Genomic DNA, 27,526 nt, shown 5'->3' on the forward strand with positions numbered 1-27,526 from the left:
CAGGCCTAACGGATGCGTTTAAATGAATTAGCCAATTGGAAATAGATCAAGAGTTTACGTGACTGCTCCCTGAACCTTAATATATTTTGAATATTTAATATGCATAGATTAAATTGCCAATATTTTAAATGACAATTTTAAATGAATTAGCCAATTGGAAATAGATCAAGAGTTTACGTGACTGCTCCCTGAACCTTAATATATTTTGAATATTTAATATGCATAGATTAAATTGCCAATATTTTAAATGACTGCTCCCCAACCCCCAGTATAACTTTAAATATCTTTATATATTTAACATGCATACTTTAACGCAAACCTCGAACTGAATTAAACTTGGACATGGAGTTACTACTATGTTTTTTAAATTAAATTTATTTGATTATGCGGATGTATTAACTTTAATATCCATATAACAGCAATGTAAACACTGTGAAATCTGATATGCATATAACAGGGACTTATATTTTGTGGAACTGACCTTACCTGGACTTGTAATTCGGACTGAATGTTTTGGATGCTAGAATTTAACTTATTCGTGTTAAGCGGATGCGTTAAGTATTATTTAGATTATGTTTGTATAACATATTCATACGCAAATATCTTGTTTGTGCATATGTGTATATATATGTGTACGTGTGAACATTTATACTTCGTACCTTGTTTCATGAATTTTTGATACGTTGTTTATTATTACCGTTAAAACAACATTATTGTTGGTTTTGTTAAAAGTGGTAGTATATTACGTTAGAATGCATTTACTGAACTATACGAAACATGATAATCCAATGTAATGTGATATATTGTTCAATGTTGTTCTTTATGTTTTTTGCACATGTGATTAATATGTACGATTTGCCTATGTATGTATATGTATGTATATTTGTATATTTTATATGTATATATGTGTTTATAAAGGCGGTGCTCCAGCATGGCCGCAGTCAAATGACTGAAACAAGTAAAAGAGTAAAAGAGTATATATATATGTATGTATTTTGAATATCCGTCTCATTTATTTTCTTGTTTCTTGGGTTCTTGAGGTGGTCATTAAGCTCTGCAGTAATTTTGGGAGCTGTAGTTTTGTGTTCCTTTCTAATACTTCGTGTAAGAGTCCGACGGTCCCTAACTGAAAGTTTTGGTTTTCTTCCGGAGTTTTGTTTCGACGAGGAGGTTTTCCCTGTTTCTCAAAGGCTGTCATTACTTTCGAGACAGTACTTCTTGATACACCAAGCATTTCGGCTGTTTTCGTTACGCTAGCGCCTACCATACGAGCACAAACAAGTTGACCTCTTTGAAAGCCCGATGGATCTGTCATTTTAATGAATTTTAATCACCTTTTTCTGATGATATCTGAAAAGAAACAGCAATTTTAGCAAAACATATTAAGCAATACTAATAAATCAAAAAACAAAAATAAACAAGCTTTTGACGGTTTTACAGATATTTCAAAATTATGATGCTATGATGCTAGGTATTTCCATTATTTTGTTCAAAACCTGTATAATATATAAATCAAAATGGAGGACAGATTTTCGTAGGTCAAATTCTTTAATATATATATATATATATATATATATAATAATAATAAATCCCCCCCACCAAAAAAAAAACAAAACAAACACAACAAGAATAATTAACAACACGAGGACGTGATGCATGCAAAGTATTAGCAGACACTCAGGGAAGGAAAGAACGGTTGTTTTGCGTTTCGAGCAAAGCTCTTCTTCAGAAACAGGAGACAGAGGGAGGTCCAAGAGACAAGGAAGATGGAGGGAAAAAAATTGCCAACGATCAACATGTGGTTATATATATATATATATATATATATATATATAATATATATATATATATATATATATATATAATATATATATATATATATATATATATATATATATATATATATATATATATATATATATATATATATATACATATATATATATATATATACATATATATATATATATATATATATATATATATATATATATATATATATATATTATATATATATATATATATATATATATACATATAGTTCAAATTTATAGAAAACAAAAGACGAAGACAGGTGTAGGAGCAAAAAGCAGGTGTATTGGTTTAACGCTCGGGAGGAATGAGATCGTATTTTACGTTTCGAGCCTACGCTCTTTGACAGAAAGGATTAAAGGGAAAAAACGGAGAAAGAATGATAAAAAACGGAAAGAGAGAGGAAAAATACATACATACACTTGAGGCTCAACCGAAAGTTAACCAAAAGTGCCTTTAACTTTTTGACGCTGATCATTCAAATTACACGTGTTGCTAGAATAACCCTTCCTCTACAGAAACGTACTTCTAAACATAATTTCCATCACACGTGATACTTTTGCACCATAGGCGAACCTAACTTTTGAAATCTCTTTGAAAAATACCAGTGTGCACTGTTATAACCGCTTCTTTACAGTCATTTCTACCTTGTCTGTGTCATCAAATTGGTGTCCCTGAAGATTGTTCGTCATTGGACTGCACAAGTGGACACGAGAAGGCGACAAAGTTCAGATCGTGCGATAGATGGGGACCACAGTTCAACCCAATTTGCCAGTTGCCTGATTGTTGCCAAAGATGTCATGATAAATATGGATCATTTCTAGATTCTTGTTTGGTCTCTTCCTTTTAATGATTCTGTACAACCACGTTCTAGAATATCAAAGAGAATGATACCCTTTGTTCCCCTCTCCCTCCCCTAAGAAAAAAAAACAGTCACCATGACTCCCTGTGCCGTTCGTTGGCTTTTTAACTTTTAGGGCTCGGAGAAATGGCATGATGTCATTCCATAGATTGAACCTTCGCTTCGGGATGATAAATATCGACTGTGCCACCCACATTGTGTGTAGCTTTGTGCTTATGTTAGAAATTAATATACAATGTGTGAGCATTTTAGGTTGGTGATAAATTTGTAGTTTCAATTCTCGACCGAGGCAATGTTTGCTTCACTGGTGTTAATAATAACACTGGAAAAGATATGAATATCACAGCAATTCAATTGACTTCAATCATTCATACATGCGAGAAGGTAATAGAAGAGCATGTCAGTATTTATTCCTTCTGTAGACTATAGTAGTTATATCAGGTTATGATTTATATGTAAGTTGAATAGTAACAATATCATGAAAAGCTGCGAAATCCAATGAAAAAGTATTTCTATAGATGTGACTGATGTAAATTATTAGAGATTTACAAAGAAATACGATACACATTCAAGAAACAAATGAAATAATAATTTTGACTGTGCTTGATGTTATAGTCTTGTAAAAACCATTTCTAAGGATAGTTGGCATGCTAACACAATTATTCTTTTCAGGAATATCTCAGAATACTTTCAACATGGATGACTGGGTTAAGTATGTCAGAGTGAATTGTTACATTCGTGTGTAACGAAATTATAATGCACTTGTTGCAATTACACATATACACACTTACTGCGGGACCGAGTGTACTTGCATATATGTATGCGTGCCTGCATTTCTTGCATATATGCTTATTCCGTAAATATATGCATGGGTGCCTGGATTTCATTTCATAGTTTGAAACGTAATAGTTTAGAAGGTTTTTTGATATTAAAATAATTACTTTTGCGTATGAAGAGCTATAAAATCCCTTATATCCATTACTGTAACATGAGTAATGCACGAATGTAAAGAAATTCTAACATTAAACAACAGGGGTGTTAAAATAAATTGCAAATAAATACATTGGGGTTAGTTTAAAATAAAATAAAAAAATACTTATTACTTTTCATCTCAATAGACACAGATATCAGTAAAAGCCGCATACCGTTTCCGTTAGGTTTAATCTCATAGAATACAGTGAATTGACAACTTGTTACGTTACATTGTGTTTTAGCCCCAAGTAATCTCTGACTGAGCGGATCTATAACCAAATGCATTACAGCCGTGATCACCCCATCATATTTTTCATAGATTACCACTAGACGACTGTCGTGCTATTTGACGGAGATTTGGCTGCTATTTCGATAAAGTCGAGCGGGCGCTGCCGATACAATGATTTTGTTGAAATTAGAACCCCAGTAATTTTTTGATGGCTTGGTACGAGGATTGAACCAAGCTGTTAACAACTCATCAAGAATCGTTCACCCCTGAGTGGAATCGAACTTCAGATAAACACAATGGGATCGAACATGAGAGCTCGTGATTGAGTTCTTGGTTTCGATTTTATTGTGTAATTTGTTCAAGCGTTTCTTATAACGTTGCCTTGTGTCCACTCGATCCTTGTGAATGAAACTGGGTAGACAGAAAATGTGTTAGCAAGCTTTGTCATACACCGTGTTTTACTGAGTCTGCTTGAGAACTACGTTAAAGATATACGTTTTTGTTGAATACTCAGCCACTTACATTCCAAATTGGTGAGTTGGTCATTTAGTTGATTGAAAAACAGGAATACTCGTTGTCGAAGCCGACAGAGGATTCATTTACTTATTTACCAGTATGTTTGCATTTCAGTTTTTTGCACGATGTCTGCTAGTAAGTCTAAGGGAGGATATATTACTTCGTAGTGATTACATGCCAGTTCAGAGAGTGAAGTGAAACGACTGCAAACGGTAATTTTAATGTTGCGAACACAAAAGAACTACTAAAGATATTAGATGTGATACGAAGGCTGATGATGAGATACGTCGCTATTTAGATGTGGCAACAAATAACAATCGGCCAGTAAACTTGCCAAATATAAATCAGGACGTAAGTTTGAATTTCCATAAGAACAATTTGTAAGTAATAGCTGCATTTCTAAAACCCTAGATAGCATGCTGGTAACTAGTAAAAGTCTTACTTAAGTTAAAATTTTCCCCAGACAAGCAGCCAACGTCTCAGTATTATTATTGCTGTGACAAACATAGAGAGATTGACCTTGACTGAATTTCATAGTTACGTGCATAAAGAACAATTTGAAAACTTTCTTTACTATTCAGCTGAACATTTTCAGGGCCAAGGGTATATTTGCATATTCGATAATGCACTTGTTCATAATGGGAGTCAAAGTTTTCAATTCAAGGTTTTTACTATTGTTGTTTGAAACATCAGTCGATGTGTTCGCCTCTATTATTAGAAGACTGTTTTTCGTGCATATAGTACGCAATAAAAGCGGGAGTTTCTCCAGCAAATATTTGCGTAGAAGTGTTACAAAAGCATATACCAAGATAATATTCTCAGAAAATTTGCATTGGAGGCCACTGATGAATTGGCTCCCGAAAAAAGAAAGCTAGAAGGTATTACAATAATATAAGGAGTTTTACATCGATTCATGATTGATAAAAGCATAATTAAATAGGCTTGTTTACATTACAAACGATATGATGTTATAATTCTCTTTAAGGAAATTGTTTTGTTTTAATCTTGTTTTGAAATCATAATTCCCAATTTAAAATTTATTCATTGCTATTTTGAAATCAATTTTACTTAAATTACTTATTCAAACAAGTTATATTGAATACAGCACAATTGTGCAGTTTTCAATATAATTTATAAATATCTCCATAAATTTTAGATTTCCCTGATGACAACTAGTCTTGCCTGACATGTTTGCTGATTAAGGATATATACCTACCTACAAGGTATATAAATAAATCTTTGGAAGAGAGCTGAACACAGCACTGTACATCAACGAAACACGCGTCATTCTTAGTACTAAAGACAGCAGATAAAATAAAGTTTCTATATTAGCTGTTTAAGTTACTCCTGTTATATCTGATTGATTATTTTAAAAGAGATCTATATGTATACTCTCGAGAAAGTAACAGACTAACAAATGAATTAATAGTGGGGTTTGGAAGTTCGATTCACAATCACGTGAATTCAAATGCAATCCCACTACGTGGCGCTTAGAACGTGTGCTTTTTTCAAATTAATCACATTGGTCGTGGGTTTTAGACAGTGAATCAAATAATACAAAATTTACATTTGGATGAAGGGTTTATGTATAGTTTGGTAGTAATTTATATGTAGTTTAGTAGTCACGTATCTACTAAAATACCTCCTTTATTCTTCCAATCATTAGAAAAGTACTTTTCTTATATTAGCTCTTATAATCTTATTGTTAAACATATATATTTATATGCACACACACACACACACACACACACACACACAACACACACACACACACACACACACACACACACATATTCACTCATACATAAATATATGTATACATGTATTCACTGTCATAAATATATATGTATTCTTTTATTTTTTACTTGTTTCTGTCATTTGACTGCGGCCATGCTGGAACAACACCGCCTTTAATCGAACAAGTTGATCCTACAACTTATTCTTTATAAGCCGAACAATAATTTACGTTATTAATTCAAATCCTGTTATCGTATTCATGAATACGTTTTTCGTATATATATATAAATATATATATATATATTTGTGAATTGAAGAAATGGAGCTGAACGCAGATTGAACAGAAATCGTTTTATTTCATTCTACACGTGTTTCGAAAGGCACAAATTACCAAAATCCGATTGAATAATGGGACCATATTGTGTCTTTCTCTTCAGGAAGAAAAAAGGAAATCCGTTGGAAAAACAAAAACAGAACAGAGGCAGAGCAAAAAACAAATCGAACTGTGCTACTAAGAGCCCATGGCGAAACAGTTTCGCCATGGGCTCTTAGGAGCACAGTTCGATTTGTTTTTGCTCTGCCTCTGTTCTGTTTTTGTTTTTCCAACGGATTTCCTTTTTTCTTCCTGAAGAGAAAGACACAATATGGTCCCATTATTCAATCGGATTTTGGTAATTTGTGCCTTTCGAAACACGTGTAGAATGAAATAAAACGATTTCTGTTCAATCTGCGTTCAGCTCCATTTCTTCAATTCACCAATAATGTTTTAATTTCAATTATCCGCACCAACGCACGGTTGCAACGCCAGATGGTTGTACCTCCACCGTGCTGTTCACTGCTGTGATTTTTGCTACTAAGGTATCGGTTAAACTTTTGATTAATCCACTACAAGATTATTCATCTTTCTATTTCACATAATATATATATATATATATATATAATATATATATAATATATATATATATATATATATATATATATACGTATATACATACATACATATATATATATATATATATATATATCTGTGGTGTGTGTGTGTGTGTATGTGTCCTTTCATATTTACCTATGTCGCTGTTAATATGCAATAAAAAGTGTGCACTCGAGCGTGTGTATGATTAACCATTCGGACGCATAAAATGTTGCTTTTGTTTTTGTATGAATAGTGTGTTAGAAGAAACTAGTTTAGAATGTCTTTGACAGCGTTTATATTTTAGATCCAATGGTATCTACCCGTTTTCCCTACAAAAATCGTGTTCTATTTACTTTTTTATAAATGCACCTGCTTTTGACTTTAGATATATAGTTATACAAATAGATATATATATGTATATATATATATATATATATATATATATATATATATATGTAGGTCCCGGGTTGATTCGGGGTTAACGACAGTAAATAAGGTACTCATACATAGCAGAGAAGATTTCTCTTGAATGAAACAGTTCTAGTCCTGTAGAAGCTCCTTCTATATAATAAAATAAAATATATATATATATATATATATATATAATATATATATATATATATATATATATATATATATAATTAACAGAATGAGATAAAAATCCAAGGCTGTGAAAGATTTCAGAACATTTATAAAGAGGTCTTACAGCTGTTTCCGGGACCTAAATAATACTCGCCTTGCCCTAATTACCCAACGAAAGAAACCAATCTACCACTAGCAAACCTCTACCCAGCAAATTTACCAGTGCAAGAACAAAAATTTAATGTAATAATTACCGCTTTGTTTACATTACCGTCACATATGAATCAATTATTTTCACATCCTAACCGATGCATCTATCTATATTCGCATTCTGTAGAGATTTACTTAAACCGGTAAATCGAAAGGATCGTAAATGCTACTCTCATCTCTGCTTCTTCCTTCTTTGTTACCTATTTAATTAAAGACATACCAGCGTAAACCACAAGTTTCCCATTTTAATTTTATCCATTTTCTTCTCCTATATATATAAAAAATAGTAAAAAGTGAAAAAACTACAGAAGGCTTAAATGTTAAAAAATATATATTTGCGTCAATATGTCTGAAGAATATTAAAAAAATTTTTGAAGAATATTAAAAAAAATTCCTCTTATAATGACATAATTTAGAAAGACCGGTTTCGCGTTTAGCTTTTCAAATTTCTTGCGACGTTATGTTTATGTGGAACAGGGTTATCGTTATGTTTATGTTCAAAAGAGTTCTAAATAAGGGGAGGTAATGAGTGATTTCTTCCGGTGTAAGGGAGATAATCGCTTAAACATTTTTTCCTTTCCCTTGGTGTGAATGGTAAAATGGAAAGATTAAAAATTGTGGTAGTAGTTGCTTTGCGCATTTCTCAATGTGCTCACTAAAAGGTATCATTCTGTATTCTGGGAATGCAATCTGTTGTCGATGCAGTGTGCATCTACGTCTGAGTGATAGTCCCGTGGATCCCACGTAGTCTTGGTGGCAGCCCGAGCATTTTATGACATAAATTATGTTTTCAGAGGCACAAGTAAAGTTAGATTTGATCTTGAATTTCTGTCCCTCTTTAAAGAGGAATTCTGATCCTTCTAGCAGGTTTGGACATGTTGCACAGTTCGATCTACCACATTTTTTAACTTTTGCATCCGTAATATCAGAAGACAATTTTGCCTTTGTGAGAATCTTTTTAAGTGATTTAGGTTGTTTGTAGCTTTTAATGATTTGGTTTATGTTTAGAATTTCCTTTAATTTTGGGTCCTTATGAAGTATTGGTAAATTCTGGGTGATGATGGTGAAGGCTTCTTTGTTTCTGGGGTTGTATGTAGATATGTAAGGTAGTATTTTCGGGGAAGGTGTGTTGTTGTGTTGAACTTTTCTTAAAGTTTCTATGTTGATTTCTGTTGCACGTCTGATCCCATCCTCTATGAGTTGAGCTGGGTAATGTCTGTCAATTAGGGTGTTTTTGAGTTCTTGCAGTCTAAAGTTCCTGGTATTTTGTTCTGACACTATTGTGCATATCCTTCTTGCAAGGTTGAAGGGGATGTTTGTTTTAGTGTGTCTTGGGTGGCATGAATTAAGAAGAAGGTATTGTTTGGCGTCTGTGGCTTTGTAAAAAATGTCTGTTTCTATTTTAAGGTTAATTTTTTTAATTAGTATATCCAAGAACGGGAGCTCCTTTTGGTTGTATTCCATTGTGAACTGTATATTTGGGTTTATGCTGTTCAATAGGTTTTTAAATTTTAGGAGTTTATCTGTGTTTTCATTCCAGAGTATAAAACAATCGTCTAAGAATCGTTTCCAATTCTCTTTTATGTATTGAGAAAGGGGGTTTCCAAAGATTGATAAAGATTCCTGGTAAATGATTATTTCCATGTAGCCCATTGTTAGGTTCGCAATGACTGGTACTGCCCTTGTACCCATAGCAATTCCGGATTTTTGACGGTAAAATGTATTGTCAAACATGAAGTGGTTATTGTGTAGGATGAATTCAATTGATTTAGTAATGAATTCTTTACTGATCCTTTTTGGTATTTCTTCCGGAAATTGGTTCAGCCAGAACTGTATTGCCTCTAGTCCATAATTATGAGGTATACTGGTATATAAGTTAACCACATCAAATGAAACCAGGATTGTTTCTTCCTTGGCTTTTTTTGGAAGGTGGTTTAACATATCCAAGTCATCTCTGATATGGCTATCGATATGTTTAAGGAAGGGTTTCAGGAGGATGTCCATAAATAGACTTACTCTGTGTGTTTCACAGGTTGGGCCAGCTACAATGGGTCGTAGTTTTAGGTCCCCCGGGTTAGGTGTGTGTATGTATGTCTTTGGTGATTTTTTAATGGTTTCATTTATAATTTGACTTTTATGAATTTTTGGCAGACCATAGAAAAGGCTAGGTTTGCATTTAAAGTTTGTTAGAAAATCAATCTCTTTGGTTGTTAGTTCCTTTTCATGGGTTTTAATTAGTGAAGATAGAGTTTTCATTATTTTTTGTGGGGTGTAGTTGGTAATTTTTTCATAATGTAGGTCGTCATCAAGCAAGGAAATTACAAGATTTCTGTAGTATGATGTATCCATTATTACAACTGCATTTCCCTTGTCTGCTTCCTTAATGGTTATATCCTCATCATTTTGAAGTTCTATCAGTTCTTTCCATTGTGTGGTGTTAAAATTTGAGATGGCAGTGATAGATGTATTAACGAGGTATATGTATTAATGAGTTAATGGCACACACTCCCATATCTATCTATCTATCTGTCTATCTATCTATCTCTCTCTCTCTCTCTCTCTCTATATCTATATATATATATATATATATATAATATATATATATATATGTGTGTGTGTGTGTGTGTGTGTGTGTGTGTGTGTATCTTGTCCCATTTTGTATTTTTATATATATTTTCTATACATAAATTATTGCGGCGTAACGTATACCATGTTCTCTTATATGTATGTAAGCATTCCACTAAACTTTGTACAACTTCTTACACACTTTCTCTGTACTTCACTTGTCTCTGTCTTTCTCTTTTCTCGCCTCTTTGATTCTTTGGTCTCCTCTTCCCCCACTCTCTCACATTTCTCTGCCTTTCTCACTTTGCACCTCACTGACCCTGCCTTTTGTCCCGCCAATCCTTGGCACGCTCTCTTTCTTCTCCCTTCCTTAATTCCTTCTTTCTCTCTCTTCTCCCCCTCCTTGGTGCCCTTGTCCCTCTTTTTCTCTCTCTTCTCCCTCTCTTTGATTCCTTTGCCCCTTTTCTCTCTCTCTTCTCTTTTCACGTGACAGCCAGGCAACTATAGCCTTTCGGCTTCCGACCAGCGCCAGGACAACATCGATTTCTTCGTCTGCCGTAAGGCATTATCTTTCAAATACGCCAAGCTAAGTTGAACTGTCTAAAGTCGAACGACGCCTGTTGTTTTTGTCCTGTTATTATTATTATTATTATTATTATTATTATTATTATTATTATTATTATTATTATTATTATTATTATTATTATTATTTTTATTATTGTTTTTTGTATTTATATTCGTATTACTTTTTGTTTTTTGTATTTATATTCGTGTGTTATCGTCCGTTTTTCTGTCCTTGTTTCGTATACATTCGATCCTTTTTCCAAGAAATCTAATGCTGGTAGCTTAGTTTTTCCTTAGGGCTGGCCGGATCGGAGCGATCTCAAGATTAATCAGCCGAAATTGCGAGGATGATCCGGTTCTTGACTAAAGATTAGAGGCTTCGAATGACCCGTCCGTTTTTTGGGTCGTCTATTTGAATGTTTTGCGTTCTTGTCCCATTTTGTATTTTTATATATATTTTCTATGTATATATATATATATATATATATATATATATATATATATATATATATAGTAAATATAAATCTACAGTGAGAAATGTAACAGAATGTTAGTAAATGGCGGTTGAATGTGGTAAGGTGTTGGGGAGGCAACAGAGGACTATTGCTGTCACACCTGGGACGGTGCTGTTATGCATATAGGCATCCTGGGCTTCACCCAGAGAAGGACCACCCAACTAAATAAGATTCAATTACTCCTCTCTCCACGCGTCTCTGCACTAACCATTTTATCCAGTCCTTTCTCAGTATAATGGACGGTGCGAAGCCTCAGCAGAAGCTAAAGTTAAAAACAAATCATCAGGTTTTGGGTTGCAAAAGGGCATTTCTTACTGCTGCCCTGCAATGCGACACAAAGTCAAGATGCACTTTTGTTGTCTTCCCAACATCATATTCAGCAGAGAGGGGCTTCAGTACAGTTGCCCAGCTTCTTTCTAAGTAAGGAAACAAGCTGGAAAGTTATTGAATGCGCAGCTCCAAGACTACTTAGTATCTTACAGTCTGATGTAAAGGAGCTGATATCCCAGCACCAAGTACATCAATCTCATTAAAATAATTAAAACATAATTACAGGTAAATAAAGTGTTTACTAGCTTAAGTTTTATTTGTAAAATATAGTTGTTTTGAATTTGCAACAGAAAAGCGGTCTGTTTGTGGTGAAGTTGTGTGAGGAGGTGCTAGGAATGTGATCTGGAAACTACTGCTTTAGGTGGTGCCTCAACATAGCTGCTGTGCAATAAGTTCAAGAAATAAAAAAAGGTAAACACGGCTTAAAGCGATGTTGGTTTTCAAATGCTCGTAATGCATTTTATCAAAATTAATAGAAAATTAAAGTATATGCTTTTGCTATTTAGGAAAAATGAATCCTGCTATTCTAAAACTCAAATGCCCTTTAATATTTTTTATGTCTCAAGGCTGGATTTAAATTAATACTTAAGAGCTCCTATTTTCTAACAAAATATGCCTTGTGAGTTAGTCGAAAATTGCTTTTCAGCAGACAATTAAGATTAGGTATGCGCAGCACTACAGTAAGCTACAGAAAGTAATTCTAAATTTGTGTTCCGGTTCAGGTTTTTCTTTATAAGTTTCGTTGCTAATAATTTCGAAAAGACATAAATCACACGGTGTAATAAATTTGAAGCCTGTTGTCAGTGTTAAACATCAATATTATATGAACAGAAGTTCTGAAATCTAACATTAATGCAGGTGTTGTATAGTTTTAATATACATTCTTTAGCTTATAACAGTTTTATAAAATATATAATGGAGTTAAGTAACCTTATTGAATCGATTGCACGCACTTCTCATTCACTGTGTCGAGTAACATTAAGTAATATTAACAGTCTCAATACACTCTAAGCTAACGACAGCTGGAATCAAAGAAAGGTCTGCCTGGGGAAAATCAGTCTTGTAGATTAGCAGAATCATAGGAATGTCTAACAAATGTCTCCGGTATTTACTTACAGCCTGTCAACGTTTTGATTTAAATACCACCGAAATTAATTTTGCATTTCCTTTTTTCGGGATCAATAAAATAAAGTATCAGTCAGGAACTGAGGCCTATTCCTATTATGTATCCGAAATCTGAAAAGAATTACAATGGAAGACAAATCAATTTGTGAGCTGAATATCAGCATATCCAAGAGCTGAGTTGTTTCATATTTCTAGAATGTGAAATAAGAACTGGAGTCATAAAAAAAAAAAAGCAGTATGTAATTTTATAACTACTAGTGGGACCCGGGAAAATTCCATGGAATGGAAAAAATTAAAAGGGCTTATTTAAGGAAGAAAGGATGATTTGCATTTTTTATAGCATTCATAGTTTAACTTTCTTTAAATAGCCATGACATTCGTCTACACACAGTTCCTCACGTCTCCGTCGGTGTTATCTTTTTTTTTTATTATAGTTTGTCGCTGTTCCTCTCTGATCCGTGCCCTATATCTGAGCATTCTTTCTCGGGCAGCTTATAGACAAATATCAATCTTTTAAGTGAGCCGACGATAAATAATTGCGCTTAAGCATATGCGATGTCCGCTATAAAAAAAAATATCAATACACCACCAACATCAGCATCACCACCACTATCTGTCTGTCAGTCTCTCTCTCTCTCTCTCTCTCTCTCTCTCTCTCTCTCTCTCTCTCTCTCTCTCTCTCTCTCTCTCTCTCTCTGATCGGTCGTGTTATTCTTTGCTCCGCACTGAAAGATTGTTTTTGTGCTGAAAAGTTTGAAAATTTGCTGTTTTGGTCGTCGAGGCCACTTCTTTTCTGCTGTTGCAGCAGAGCTTTGCTGTTCTTTCCCCCTTGTTTCAAGGGGGAAGTGACGAAAAGACATGAATTTGCAACCAGTCTCCTCCGAGTCGGAGGAAAACGTTGAAAATTTGTTTGAAGGCATGAAGGCGAAAATGCGGGAGGAGGAAGGTAGAAGTAAAGAGACGTCTCACGCGAGCGTCACAAAAGCAGACGACAATATGTCTGGCGAAGTTAGTAAACGACAAGAAAAGGCAAAAATAAATTTTGCGAGTGCAGCAACTCGTCCCTGTGAAAATATAGTCATCAACAAGGAAGAATTAAAGAAATACCAAGGACTACTAAAAAAAGAAGGTGATAATGTGAAGTTGTTCCCTCCCAGTGAATTGATTTACGCGACGGAGAGAAAAACTGTCATATACAAGACGTATAATGTCAAAAATAAGAAAATTGACTTCGTACAGAGAGAAGCCATTGAAAAATGTTTGAGGCCGATATGGCAACAAACTACATTTATAACAAGGGGTAGTCGCTTCGGCACGGTAGAGGTGCGTTTCCCTAGCGAAGAAATAGCTAGGGAACATTCAACAGGAACGTTGAAGTCGGAAGAGGTAGTTCTTTTACCATTTTATTTAGGAATGAGAACTAGTAGAATAACGGTTACGGACATTCCGCCCGAAATCGAGGTGGATTTTATAACAGCAGCGATTCTCTTAGGCAAAGAGGAAGAAATTGCCATTCTTCAGTCTAAAAGATATCGCCCCACAACCTGGTATGGACAGGACTTAGAGCTTGTGATCCAAGCGAACCCCTCGGACTTGGAAAAATTGCCAAGCTCCCTCACCATTGGAGATACCACCTTGATGGTAATAGTCGAGGGAAGAAAACCGAGATGCTATAAATGTGGCGAGAAAGGCCACATACGGTCGAGCTGCAAGAAGACAGCGAAAGAAAATACTACAGAGGCAAGCACGACGCCGAAAACAACTTCACCGCTAGAAATAGCAGCCACGTCGCGCACCCCAATTGCCGAAATTCAGCCGACAACGGGAGAAAACAACGACAACAACGATGACAACAACATCAACAACATCCAGGAGTGGGTCAACGTGGAAGCTTAAAAAAGAAGACGGAAACGGAAAAATCCACCCTCTTTGGATACACAGGACTATACTCTGACACAGACAAGCACACCCACACCCACAAATACAGTCGCAAACACACACGTAGCCAAAAAAACACACACACTGGAAAAAGCACACACAAACACTCACACACCTACCACAAGCACGCACACACCTACAAACACCCACGCTTCTACAAGCACACACACACCCACAAACACACACACACAGCCCCCTCCACAATCACCTAACAAAAAAAAAAGAAACACCTTCACGGCGATAAATAAAAACAATAACCCATTAAGGGAAAAAATTAATTTACTGAAATCGGCGAAAAAATATATCGCAACAGATATAAATAGTATTATATCCGAAAATGTAGAATTTTATACGATAGATAACGAGGATTATTTTGAAATTAAAAAATCTTTTGCGGAGGACGTAGGCCCGTTACAGATGAACTTTTCAAGCCATCTGTACAAGCAATTCGCAAAAAAACTGACCTCGCAAAACACAACACTCACAGACAGAAAAGATGAGGGTGAAACTACACCCTCTCTTCTGTTAAAACAGTAAGTTTTAAACATTCAACTAAATTTTCACATTCTCGTTTAAACTCGGTTGTATAAATATTCGCGGCCTGGGGTCGTATTGGAAGCAAGGCTACCTCCTTAACGACCTTAGGTCGCATCGTTTGGATGTAGTGGTAATTACCGAATCCAGACTGAGTGGGCTGCAGGCTTTTTCGCCCCTTCTAAACGGCTACGAGAAATACATTTCTCCCTGTCGACCTGGAGGGGGAGGAGGAGTGGCAGTGCTGGTCAGGAAAAACCTGGATTTAGAGATTAGAACTGTCTTTATAGATCCGGAAGGCAGGTTGGTCGTTTTGGATGTGACGCACAGCAGTGGTAAAGTGTTCAGACTGGTCGCTGTCTATGCTCCCTGCGAAGGAAAAGCCGGGCAGAAAGAGTATTTCAAAAGCCTAGAGAATTTTCTTGGCACGTCGAACACGTTAGTATTGCTTGGTGACTTCAACATAATTTGCGATGCAAGCGTAGATTATGTTGGCTCAAGAAAGAATACGAGGGGATTACCTCACCTCAACGATATGCTAAGTCGTTTCGAATTGGCAGATAGATTCAGACTGGACCATCCAGACATTCCAGAGTGGACCTGGGCAAGAAACGACGGGTCGTCCAGATCTTATATCGATAGAATCATAACTAGAAGGAAAGATAAGAAAATACTTAGCTGTCCACAACACCATATCGTCAGCTACAGCGATCACAAATTAGTGACCTGTACGCTCGACATAGATAGCATGTGTAGACGAGGTACCGGCTACTGGAAGCTAAACAAGTCACTATTGGACTGTGAAGCCTACAGGAATCGGATTAAACAATTAGTAATGAGGGCGTTAACCGGATCCATTATCAACAATAAATGGTGGTACGCCCTGAAAAGAGCCATCAAATTTGAGTCAATTAGGTTTAGCAAAGAACTAGCTAGTGCTAGAAACAAAGTAGAAAAGGAACTAGTTAAGGCTATAGAGGAGGCAATGAGGTCAGGCTGTGCATCGAAAGTGTTAGCGGCGAGGTTAGCACTAGACCAACATCTCCAAGCTAAACATGAAGGGTGCATTATTAGGGCTAAGATCCGTGCAATGAGACAGGAAGGGATCAACGCAGCCGGATGGGCCCGGGTGGTAGAGGGCCAGCGTGGCAACAACTCAACCATTCGATCCTTGACGGGCCCAAATGGTCGATTAGTAAACGAACCCGAGGAGATGTGCAAGGTGTTTCATGATCATTTCGCCCAGCTATTCGGGAGGAGCGGCGAGCTGGAGCGGGGGAGAAGCTCGCAGACTTCCTAGCCGGTTCGCCGCGTCTATCGGGGCCGGACGCGGAATCTTGTGAAGCGCCGATCACAGCCAAAGAAGTCGAGGATATGTTGGCAGAATGCGGCGGGGACAAATCGCCGGGACTCGATGGTCTGCCTTACGAACTCTATAGTAGCATGCCAGACTTGTTTGGGCACCTACTTGCATGCGTGTACACCAACTGGCAGCAGAACGGGAGAATTCCTAAGTCTGTGAGCCGAGGGGTGGTAGCGTTGTTAAGAAAGGACCCAAACAAGGGGGATTTAATTGATAATTTCCGGCCTATCACTCTGCTTAACGCAGAGTTGAAGATCTTGGCCAAGGTCTTAGCAAAAAGGTTGGCGAGGGTCGTGGGTGAACTTGTTGGCGAGGCGCAAACTTGCGCCATCCCTGGAAGGACCATCCACGACAATCTCCACTTTCTACGCTATGCCTTAGAAAGGGTAAATAGGATTCCTGGCAAGGGTGGGGCTATGGTCCACTTGGACCAATCGAAAGCGTTTGATAGGGTGGACCATCAGTATCTGGCGGCGGTCCTCGCGGCGGCTGGCTTCGGCCCGACCTTCCGCGGATGGATCATCGCTTTATACAGCAACATCGAATCGGTGTAGTTCGGGTAAATGGTTTCCTTTCGGAGCCGTTCAGCATTGAACGTTCGGTACGTCAAGGGTGTCCTCTCTCCCCGCTTCTACGTTTTGGCCCTCGAGCCGTTGCTGAGGAGGTTGGAAACTATGAGAGGCACCCCGCAAGATCTAGGGTGCGGAAAGTCAGCTTCGGCGTATGCGGACGACATCACGGTCATCGTTTCCCGAGTCGAGCACCTACAGTGGGTGGGTGAGGCCTTAAGGGACTACGAAGCGGTGGCAGGAGCGAAAGTCAACCGGGATAAATCGGTCGGCTTGCAACTCGGCACCTGGAGGGGCAAGTCGATGTCTTCCGACAGCGTCGTAGGACGTTGGACGGAAGGACCGGTGAAAATGCTTGGGATCTGGTTAGGTCCAGATCTCCAGATAGAGAAGAATTGGAGCGAGGTGGCGAGAAAGGTGGCTCTCCTAATTCAGACATGGTCTGAACGGAATCTGTCCTTGAAAGGGAAGGCGGAGGTTGCAGAAGTGTTTATCGCCTCTGTAATCACTTACCGCCTAACCGTAGTGCCTTGCCCCGATTCGTGGCTGAACAAACTGGAACGCATGCTCTTTCGCTTTTTGTGGAGGGGCAGCAGACCTCTTGTAAGGCGCTCTATTTGCTGCCAAAAGCCGCTGAACGGTGGGTTAGGGATGCCGTGGCTAAAAATGCGCAGACATGCGCTCAGGCTTAGGCACCTCTGGATTTACCTGGACGGTGAGCAGGTGTGGTCTCCGTTTGTCAAGCTGTTATTTCCACAGTTCACATCGTTTAACGAACTGAACCCATGGATCAAGTGTAGACCGAGGTTAGGCATGTGGCATGCAGAGTGCTATCAGGCACTCGTGCTTCTCTCCCAGTCGGGCAACGCCGGTGGCGGGGCTACTACCGCGTTCTTCTATAGAGGGTTAGTAGAGTTTAAGTGTGACGACGTCCTAGGAGAAACTCTGGGCTTCGACGAAAATCAACTGGCCAGCCTGTTCCAAAGAACATTCGGTCCGGGGCCTATGGATAATTACCAAAAAAGTCCCTGGCCTGGCAATGTTACAGAGGAGCTTTACCGGTTCGAGATAAGCTCTTTAGACATGGGTGTGCACCTTCGCCGGTTTGTGCAAGATGTAAGAGGGACAGTGAAACTGTCCTGCACGCGATTGTGCAATGCCCCAAGGTGACTGAACTCTGGACTTATGTCGAACACCTGCTGTCGCATTCGAGAAGAGTACAACTGTCGAGCGAATCTGTAATTAAGATAGTTCCGCCGACCTTCCTGAATAGGGAGGAGCGAGCCTGTTTTCTTTCGGTAGTTGCTATGGCGAAAGAAGTAGTGTGGAAGACGAGAGTAAAAGGAATTGCAACAGGCATGTTTATCTCCAGTCTCGAGCTAATCGACTTTTTCGTTTTCCACATGAAACGGAAAATACGAGAGGAGAATAATTGTTTTACGAAAGAGCTGTCTTCCGTGGAACCATCATCCAACTCGCAGATGCAGCGCAAAAATTCAGTCGAGGACCAGTCCCCAAGATTCTCGTCCTCCATGAGCGTACGGAAACGGCTTCCGGAGGATTTGTTAAATTTTGGCGAAGAACTTCCGCTTTTATAGATGTGTAGGAGGCATCAGGTGGAATATCCATGATGAGATCCTTGATTGTAAGTGCGAGAGTAGAAGGGATGCCACTAATCACAATTTGTAGTTGCTGTTGAGCCGATTGAATGTTGTTCACCATAAAGTAGGACTCAAGTTGGGTGAACCACATGCGTGCGTCACCATGACAGTGAGGAAATGAGGTATGACTCATCGATCGAAGTGAGAAAATGAAACATGTGCAGAAGGAATACAAGCCACTCAAAACCAAAATTCAAAAAAGGTGGCAGGAAAGAAAATTCCACAAGCAGCAGCGAATAACCAGGATGGTGTCTTCGTGAGACAAAGACGAGGATGAAAGAGAAACGCTAAATCGTACCTGAGTATAAAGAATACGTATAAATGATCCTAAGGAAAGCTTCAAGCGACGAAAGAAGGTTACATGATGTCAGATTGAAGCAGTAGAACGAAAACCTTAGAAGAACGTATGATTGCCATGCCAGCAGAAAGAGGTGGAAAATACCACGTGGCATGATTGTACGGTGTCGTAGTCCAGGCCGTAAGAGTTCTCCCGAATCCATAAATTTCAATAAAAATTCCTCGTATAGAAAAATGTGCAGGGACACCATAAGAAGTTGTTAACACATGTTAAACCGTGAAGAAAACATGTCTGAAGTTGAAAAATGAGAAGGAATGCGTATTCTGGGTTGGGTTCACCACTGTAATCTAAACGTTGGCCATTGTAAAGAGAGTTAAAGCTGTAACTTGGCCTTGTTACTTCTGAAACAAGAGGTTAATTAAGAAGCAAAAATCCCCGTGTTACGAAAGGCAAAATGCATTCTTGATTGGAATAAATGAAAGAGCCATTCTTGAACTTCACAAATAATTTAATACCAATTCAAAAGCTGGTAAGAATTCACCAATAGTATGCTTCGGTTGAAGCGGTACATATGAGGTAACCGGTTCCTCCTCTAAGGTATTTTGTTTTTATTATTTGGGCCACGTGTAGCAAAATCTATGTGCTCTCAACACAGAGATGTGTCTAGCACGAAGTCTGGCGATGAAAGAGAGATCGAGGTTCTGCGATTATTCAATATATATTCCAGAGACTGTTGACTCCCCTTGGCAACTATATTACATTCTAAAAACATTCCACGGCTCATTGGGATTTGTAAAAGAGACATAAATCCAATTTCTTGGAAGCTTCTAGATTGCAAGTGAGATCACTGGAGGTTACTCCCATGATTCGTAATTAATCCCATGATTAGGCAATGACAAATCTGTTTCAAATTACGTATCTCCTACAGGTCTTCCGTATTTTTTATTGATAGTTTCAATGTTGTTGACGAGTGCACTTGGGCTTGTGTTAGAAGACTTTTCATTGATTTGGGTTGTCTTTTGCTCTTTAAAATGATGTGCGTTTGGAGGACTTGATTCATTCTGTGGTTCCTTTTTAATGTTCTGGAGGATGGTGTCAAAGGCTTCATTGTTTAGGAGGTTGTGTGTGGATGTGTATGATAGGGATTTTGGTTGTAAATCCTTCTTTAGTTTGGGATGTCTGATTTCATGGATGTTGAGTTGTAGGGCGCGTTGAAAACCGATATCAGTTAGTGATGGTGGGTAGTTCCTGCAGATGAGCGTATCCTTTAGCTTTTCATGTAGTCGTGTGTCCCTGGTGCTTGTATCAGATACTATAGTACAAATCCTTTTTGTCAAGTTGAAAGGGATATTCATTCTAATGTGTCTGGGATGGCATGAGATGATATTGCTTGGAGTCCGTGGGCTTATAGTATATGTCTGTTTCTATTTTGTTGTTGGATTTCTTAATGCAGATGTCGAAGAATGGAAATTGTTGATGGCTATATTCCATCTTAAACTGAATGTTTATGTCAAGTCCATTTAGAAGAATGAAGCCAAAGAATGAAGCAGTCATCTAGATACCTCTTCCAGTTATGTTCTATGTATATGTATGTATGTATGTATGCATGCATGCATGCATCCATGTATGTATGTATGTATATACATGCATACATAGTCAACACAAACCAGTTTTATAGATAAATAAATTATTAAATGTCATGCAGTTACATTTATTGAAGAGAAATACTATTGTTTCGTAATCTATATTACAAAAATACCATTGCATGTTCATGTTTGTCACGCTTTTACATTGACTTTTAAAATAATTTGAATTGCACAATGAAGTGTGTACATAGGAAGAGGGCATGTTTTCTACAAATCAAATGATTTAACGTCATACTTTCTACCTCTACTGAGGCAAATTTTCTTTATATTTCTGCTGCATTTGTAAATGGGGTGGGGTAGGATTGTCGTTTGCAGAAATGTTATGATATATCTCCATATTCGGCATGCGATAGTGTTCCTAAACTGCTGTTGTAAATCTGGAGGCGTGTCTTCCAACTATAATTTCATCTTGAAAAAACAAAAAAATAAAAAAACAAAAACGGTTGCAATGTAATGTTTTGGGGAAATTTAAATAAATGTAATGGGGTTTTTTCATAGAACAAAAAATTTACATAAAATTTGCATAAATATATGATGGGGATAACAATGATTTGAAAGTTAAACAATATAAAAAAAATTACGTTATGCCAGGTATTAATCTGAAAACTTCTGTCATCACTCTGCCATTTAAACTTACGCAATGACAGCTTCCAGTTTTATTGATCTTTGCAATTTAAAGTCAATAAATCTGAATGCTATTGAGAATATAGTCCTGTTCTTTCTAATTGAGATGTTTGCGCATGGAGAATAGTATGTTTCTCTCTAAAGAACACCGGTGTGTTGCTGGTAAAGTGACTATGTCGAAAATGTCACAAACACTCCTCTCAAGGAAGTTTTTTAGTGTTGAAATTGCTTTCGCAATTATTATACCGACCATATATTTAATTCAGGTAAACTATTTGTATTTATACATGTGTTTTAGTATTTATTTACTTTTAACTTATTTTCTTTTTTAAATGTTCGCCATCACTCAGCCTCAACCTCATGATCAACAACACGAAAACTTGTGTCATGCAGAGTGAAAGCGTACGCACTCGTATATATTGAAATTTTACCGATCTAATTTTACAATTACTATACTTAAATACAAAAATTTGTGCACAATAAACTCATAACTATTATTTAGTAAATGTTTCTAGAAATCTCTTATTTAGTAACTTTCTAAAGTAATACTTTAAAAAGTGCAAAATATTCAAGTTGGGTGGCAGAATATCAGGTACACAGATTTATTTCTAAGTTGTAAGCTGTTAATAATAAATCAAATGATAAAGTTGTGTTTTTACTGCTGTTGTACTTCATTACTTTTCAACTATAGTTAAAATTGAAAGTTATAAGTATATTCGGGTTAAGTACTAGCAAGCCTGATTTTACAATGAGCTTTATGTCGAAATATAGTTCTTATCAAAATGGAATTTTATACCATTTATTGATCTCCTTTGTGAGATCAATAAATTACTCAGTTTACAGCGCCTCTTGTTCGATGTGAAGCGATATCATATATCTTAGAGAATGACATCGAATATTGATTAAAAGAACAAGGATTAAATATGACTTAACGTGTAAGGTTAGGCAAGTGTGTATCTTAAAATATCTGCTATTATTAAGTGAATCGGAGAAACGGCTAATGTTCATACTACTGTTATTACAATCTTCAAATGTGCAATCGCCAAAGTCATGCCATAACATAACTATTCATGATTTCCCCCCCCCCCCCATTACCAGCTACTACAATAAATTTCGATAAGACACAAAACTACTCTTTGTAGATTATAGAATATTGATACTTGCCTAACTGATTTCTAATGGATAAAAAGCAAAATCGTGCTGGGCAGAACATGTGTACTACAAACATTGACAACAACATTTAAAAAGAAGTTAAATAAATCCAATTAATCTTCCGCTTCTGCTTTATAATTGCCACATATTTTAAATAAGTAACAATCTTTGGTTTCTTTATAAAGGGCCCTTCATTTATTCGCAACGTTGATATGGGGACAAAATATATTAGAGTATTCGTCTGCATCATTTTGTGTACTGAGTTTGAATTCTACCATGCATGGTTTTATCTTTACTCTTTGTAGACGATAAAAGGATAACTTGTCTAAGTTCAAAGTTGATTGAATTGTCCATAAAAAATAACAAAATGACCTATCTTATACTCTTTTCAGTCATTAAACTGCGGCCATGATGGGAGTACCGCCTTGAAGAATCTTTTGTTGAATACATCAATCCCAGTACTTACTATTTTAAAGCCTGGTACTTATTCTATCGATAATTTTTGCTGAATAACTAAGTTATCGGCACGTAAACACACTAGTACCGGTTGTGAAGCAGTGGGGACGGGGAGGACAGACACAAACACATGTACACACACACACACGCACAAGCATATATACGGCGTGCTTCTTTCCTACTTCGTCTACCAAATTCACTTACAAGGCTTTGGTCGGCCTAAGACTATAGTAGAAGACACTTATTCGAGGTACGATGCGGTTGGACCGAATCGGGAACCATGTGATTGGGAAGCTAGCTTCTTACCACACAGCCACGAATCGCCTCTCCATAATATCACGCCTGCGCCTATAGACTCATGCGAATTTCTAAATTATTCTTTTTGTGGCGCAACTGCGTGCAACTCTATATATGAGTGCAGTTAGTAACTTTGGTTTACTGTCTCCACAGGATTTGTAATTTGATTTCTGTGTTTTTATTTTATCACCTCATCCAGCCATATCTATGATAAACCATTCTCTGCTTTCTTTTGCAATCCTCAAATTACAAATCTTCCTACAGCCAATGCCAGTAAGACAGGCCACCGTAGATTTAACCAATAGAAGCATGACGTCCCACATTTACTGAAAGCATCGTACGCTGACATCATCGAACCTCACACAGCTTTTTAAATTTTAGTCTTCTCCTTCCAAGAACCAACACCATAATTCTCTTCCAAGGCAGCTCAATAATCAGAACTTATTTGTCAAGTCAGACTTGTCACAATATTAGATTTTTAATTCGTTAATGCAGCATGGCTTAATAAACGATCATTACCAACAAGTGTACGTTCACGTTCCAGATATTAGCATCATTTAGGAGTCTGAGTTTTCCATTATCTACACTCTTGTGTTACACTTTCTTGCCGTTCTCATAGAAACAACAGGCGATAATTTGGTGTTAATTTCCATCTCATTGGTGATGTATTACTCTCTAGTGTATCAGTAATGATTTTGAAAATTGTTCATGCTGGCAAGTATACATGTTCTATATACCGCCAGGGTATGTTTGAACGATGCATAGCTTGTGCGGCGACGAAAGTGCCAATCAGCAGTATCAATGCAATCAAGATTTGATATTAGTCAAAGACAAGAACATTGCATAATGCTTTAAAGCGGAATTACAATCAGTTGACTCGTTCACATAATACTCCAGGATAGCTTCCTTTGCTCAACTGTCTCCCATGCATCTCATGTTCATTGGCTTCTTAGTCCTACAGAGGTTTAGTTCCACTTTTTAAGTAGGTTATTTTGTTGTAGCACATTACAACGCAGTATCTGTAAAACACGGCAGAAGCCAAACCATTTGTATGGTAAATGGCAAGCCGGAATTTTATCTTCACCATTTTTCTTACAGATTTATTACATCATTCATCGAACTTTCCTTGTTACTGCCAGTGGTCCATGTCTTAAATTGTTTTTAATTTCATTATCATTCTTTGTATCATTTAAGATGAACTGTGTAGTATACATATTTATACAGATATGTTTACACGGGGCACAAAAAATACAGTATACTAAGGAGGGATACTTCCTTTTTTAACACGAGAGATGTTTCCTGAAGCTCGGAATTATGTAATAATCATTATGTTCATAATTAGCCCGATACAATATGCAAAAAATGTCTTGGGCATAGAATCAGCAAGTAGTATCATAGATAAATTACTATAAGTCCGGCTTTCTTCATCAGAAGGTTGGCAATATAAGACTATGTCTGAGTGTTAAGCTGTTGCTGAATGACCTGCACAAATTATTTGTTTATAATGATCAAATGTTCGTGCTGCACCTTCATCACTAGGCCATGCACTCTCACACACACATACAAACACAAACACACACACGTTCCCCACACATATTATCTATCTATCTATCTATCTATCTATCTATCTATCTATCTATCTATCTATCTATCTATCTATCTATCTATCTATCTATCTATCTATCTATCTATCTATCTATCTATCTATCTATCTATCTTTCTATCTTATTCTTTTTATTTTTTATTCTATTTATTTTTTTTATTTTATCTTATTTTTTTTGTTCTTTTCTTCCCTTTTACGATCCCTCTTGATCGAAAACCTACGCCACCCCCTTTTTTTTCATCCCCCAAAAGAAAAGCTCTACCTTGTAACTTGTCCCATCTGTGTGCAGCCCTGTGTGGCCAATAAAGAAACTTATCTATCTATCTATCTATCTATCTATCTATCTATCTATCTATCTATCTATCTATCTATCTATCTATCTATCTATCTATCTATCTATATATATATGTATATATATACACGCACATCCATACATGCATGTATGCATGCATGCACACATGTATCCAAACGCAATCAAGTGCCTAGATCAAGTAGATGTTTTCAAAATTTTCAAATACAAGAAATTTGCTATACAATTACAATTATTAGACGAGAAACACTTTAATGTATTTTATATCTGTTACTAAAATAACATTGTGTGTTTATGTTTATGTGTATATGTGTATAGTGTATATGTTTGTGCGTGTCTGTCTGCCACACATCCCATTAAATTTTCGATATAATTACAACTGCAGAATGTACGAGGGAAAAGGGTGTTGTATATCCTAGATTAATGAAATTAAGTCGGTGTCGATTATTAAGAAGTGGATCTCATATAAAAGTCTATACTGCTGAGGCAAAATAGTAGAATAATAAGTTAATGCGTGTGAATAGAACATCAAACTAGGTTTAATACAAGTTCTTCTTCCCTACGAAAGGATGGAATATCGATGACTTTATTTAATACTAGGAATGAGAGCTTCGTAAGTGTCTAGCTTGAAATTCTTGGTGAATCAAGTGAGAGAGAAAAAAAACCGGAGTCGAACTAAGCTTGTTGGCTATGGATATAGTAATAATATACACTTTTTCGCCGATTCGGCGGAGACTTGTAAGGGTTTAGAACAAAGAATTTAATTAGTTTCGCTGTTACATTGATAATCATGTCTGTCGCTCTAATGCAGGCTGAGTATTGGGCTGGATGTGGTACTTGCTAGTATTTGGAGTTTGATCATTGACAGATCTAGCAGAAGGAGCAAGATGTCGAACTGTGACAGTCAGTTCTTTTATGCTTGGAAACCACATCTTGTGATTTAACATAAGCACTTTTTCCAGACAATTTAACCATTTTCACAGAAACTAGAATTGTGATTTAACATAAGCACTTTTCTCATACAGTTTAACCATTTTCACAGAAACTAGGAGTTTTGCTAGTAAATAAACATGCGTTCGCAAGAAATTACATTGGTGGCAGTGCACAACAGAGATCTGACGAAACAAAGGGCATTAACCAGATAAGTTTCGTACTCACTGATCATCAAGCTTTTCAATTTAGGTGACAAAAAGATGGCGTCGTAAAGGGTGACGATGAGACTTGCATGAAGAACATCGAGCATGTGGGCTGGTATAATTGTGGCTCTTTCATGCAGCTATAGTCATGGACCGATGCTTAGAAAAGAAGGGTTACAATGGAAATGTATGAAAGAAAGTATGTCAAACAAAGCAAAAAACTGTTTGCAGCACTCGATAACAATGGAATGCTTCATTTCAAAAGACAAAATTGAAGGGGAACTGAGTGTGTTCATGAACGGCAGTCAATAGGTATTTATTATCAAAATCAAAAGGTAGTGGTACCCTTAAAGTCCATACTTAGTAATTAAAATGATTATGTTGTTTTGATTAAATTTCTATGTGGTGAGGTGATGAATAACAGTTTAAGTGCAATGCATGTTTGGTTGATGGAATAAAGGCAGGTTCTTTGTGCGAACAAAATCATTATTGACACGATGCGAAGATGGCACAAAGTATGGAGTAGAACCCTGAGTGAATATGTTTGTCGCAGAACAATTAGTGACAAACAAAACACCGAATGCAATAGAGTTTGATTTGCTGTCTTTAAATTTTGCCGTACTTAATCATTCTGTTCACCATGTTGTCATACACAAAAGCGAATTATCATTCATTTGTCACATTGCAAAATGTTTCCGTTTATGTGTGGCTTTAATGTTCTTTTTATACTGATTCTCAAAGAATCTGCTATCCAGTGTTACGACAATAGCTATCTTGGAAACATGTTTCAATAATAAGCGGTAAATTATGATTGATGTTGATGATGATGGCATCTTTCAACTCTCTTTTGGGATACTGAATTACCTTTTAGTGCTTCCGAAGGCAGAAGAAAGGTTTTTGTTATACACTATTGAATAGATTTTATCTGAATAATGTAAAATTTACTGTACGTAATAAGAAAATATACCAACTGCCTGTACTTTGATGTCTGTATGGAGGCATTAACT

The sequence above is a fragment of the Octopus sinensis genome, linkage group LG1 (assembly GCF_006345805.1).
Source record: "Octopus sinensis linkage group LG1, ASM634580v1, whole genome shotgun sequence".
NCBI classification, from domain to species: domain Eukaryota; kingdom Metazoa; phylum Mollusca; class Cephalopoda; order Octopoda; family Octopodidae; genus Octopus; species Octopus sinensis.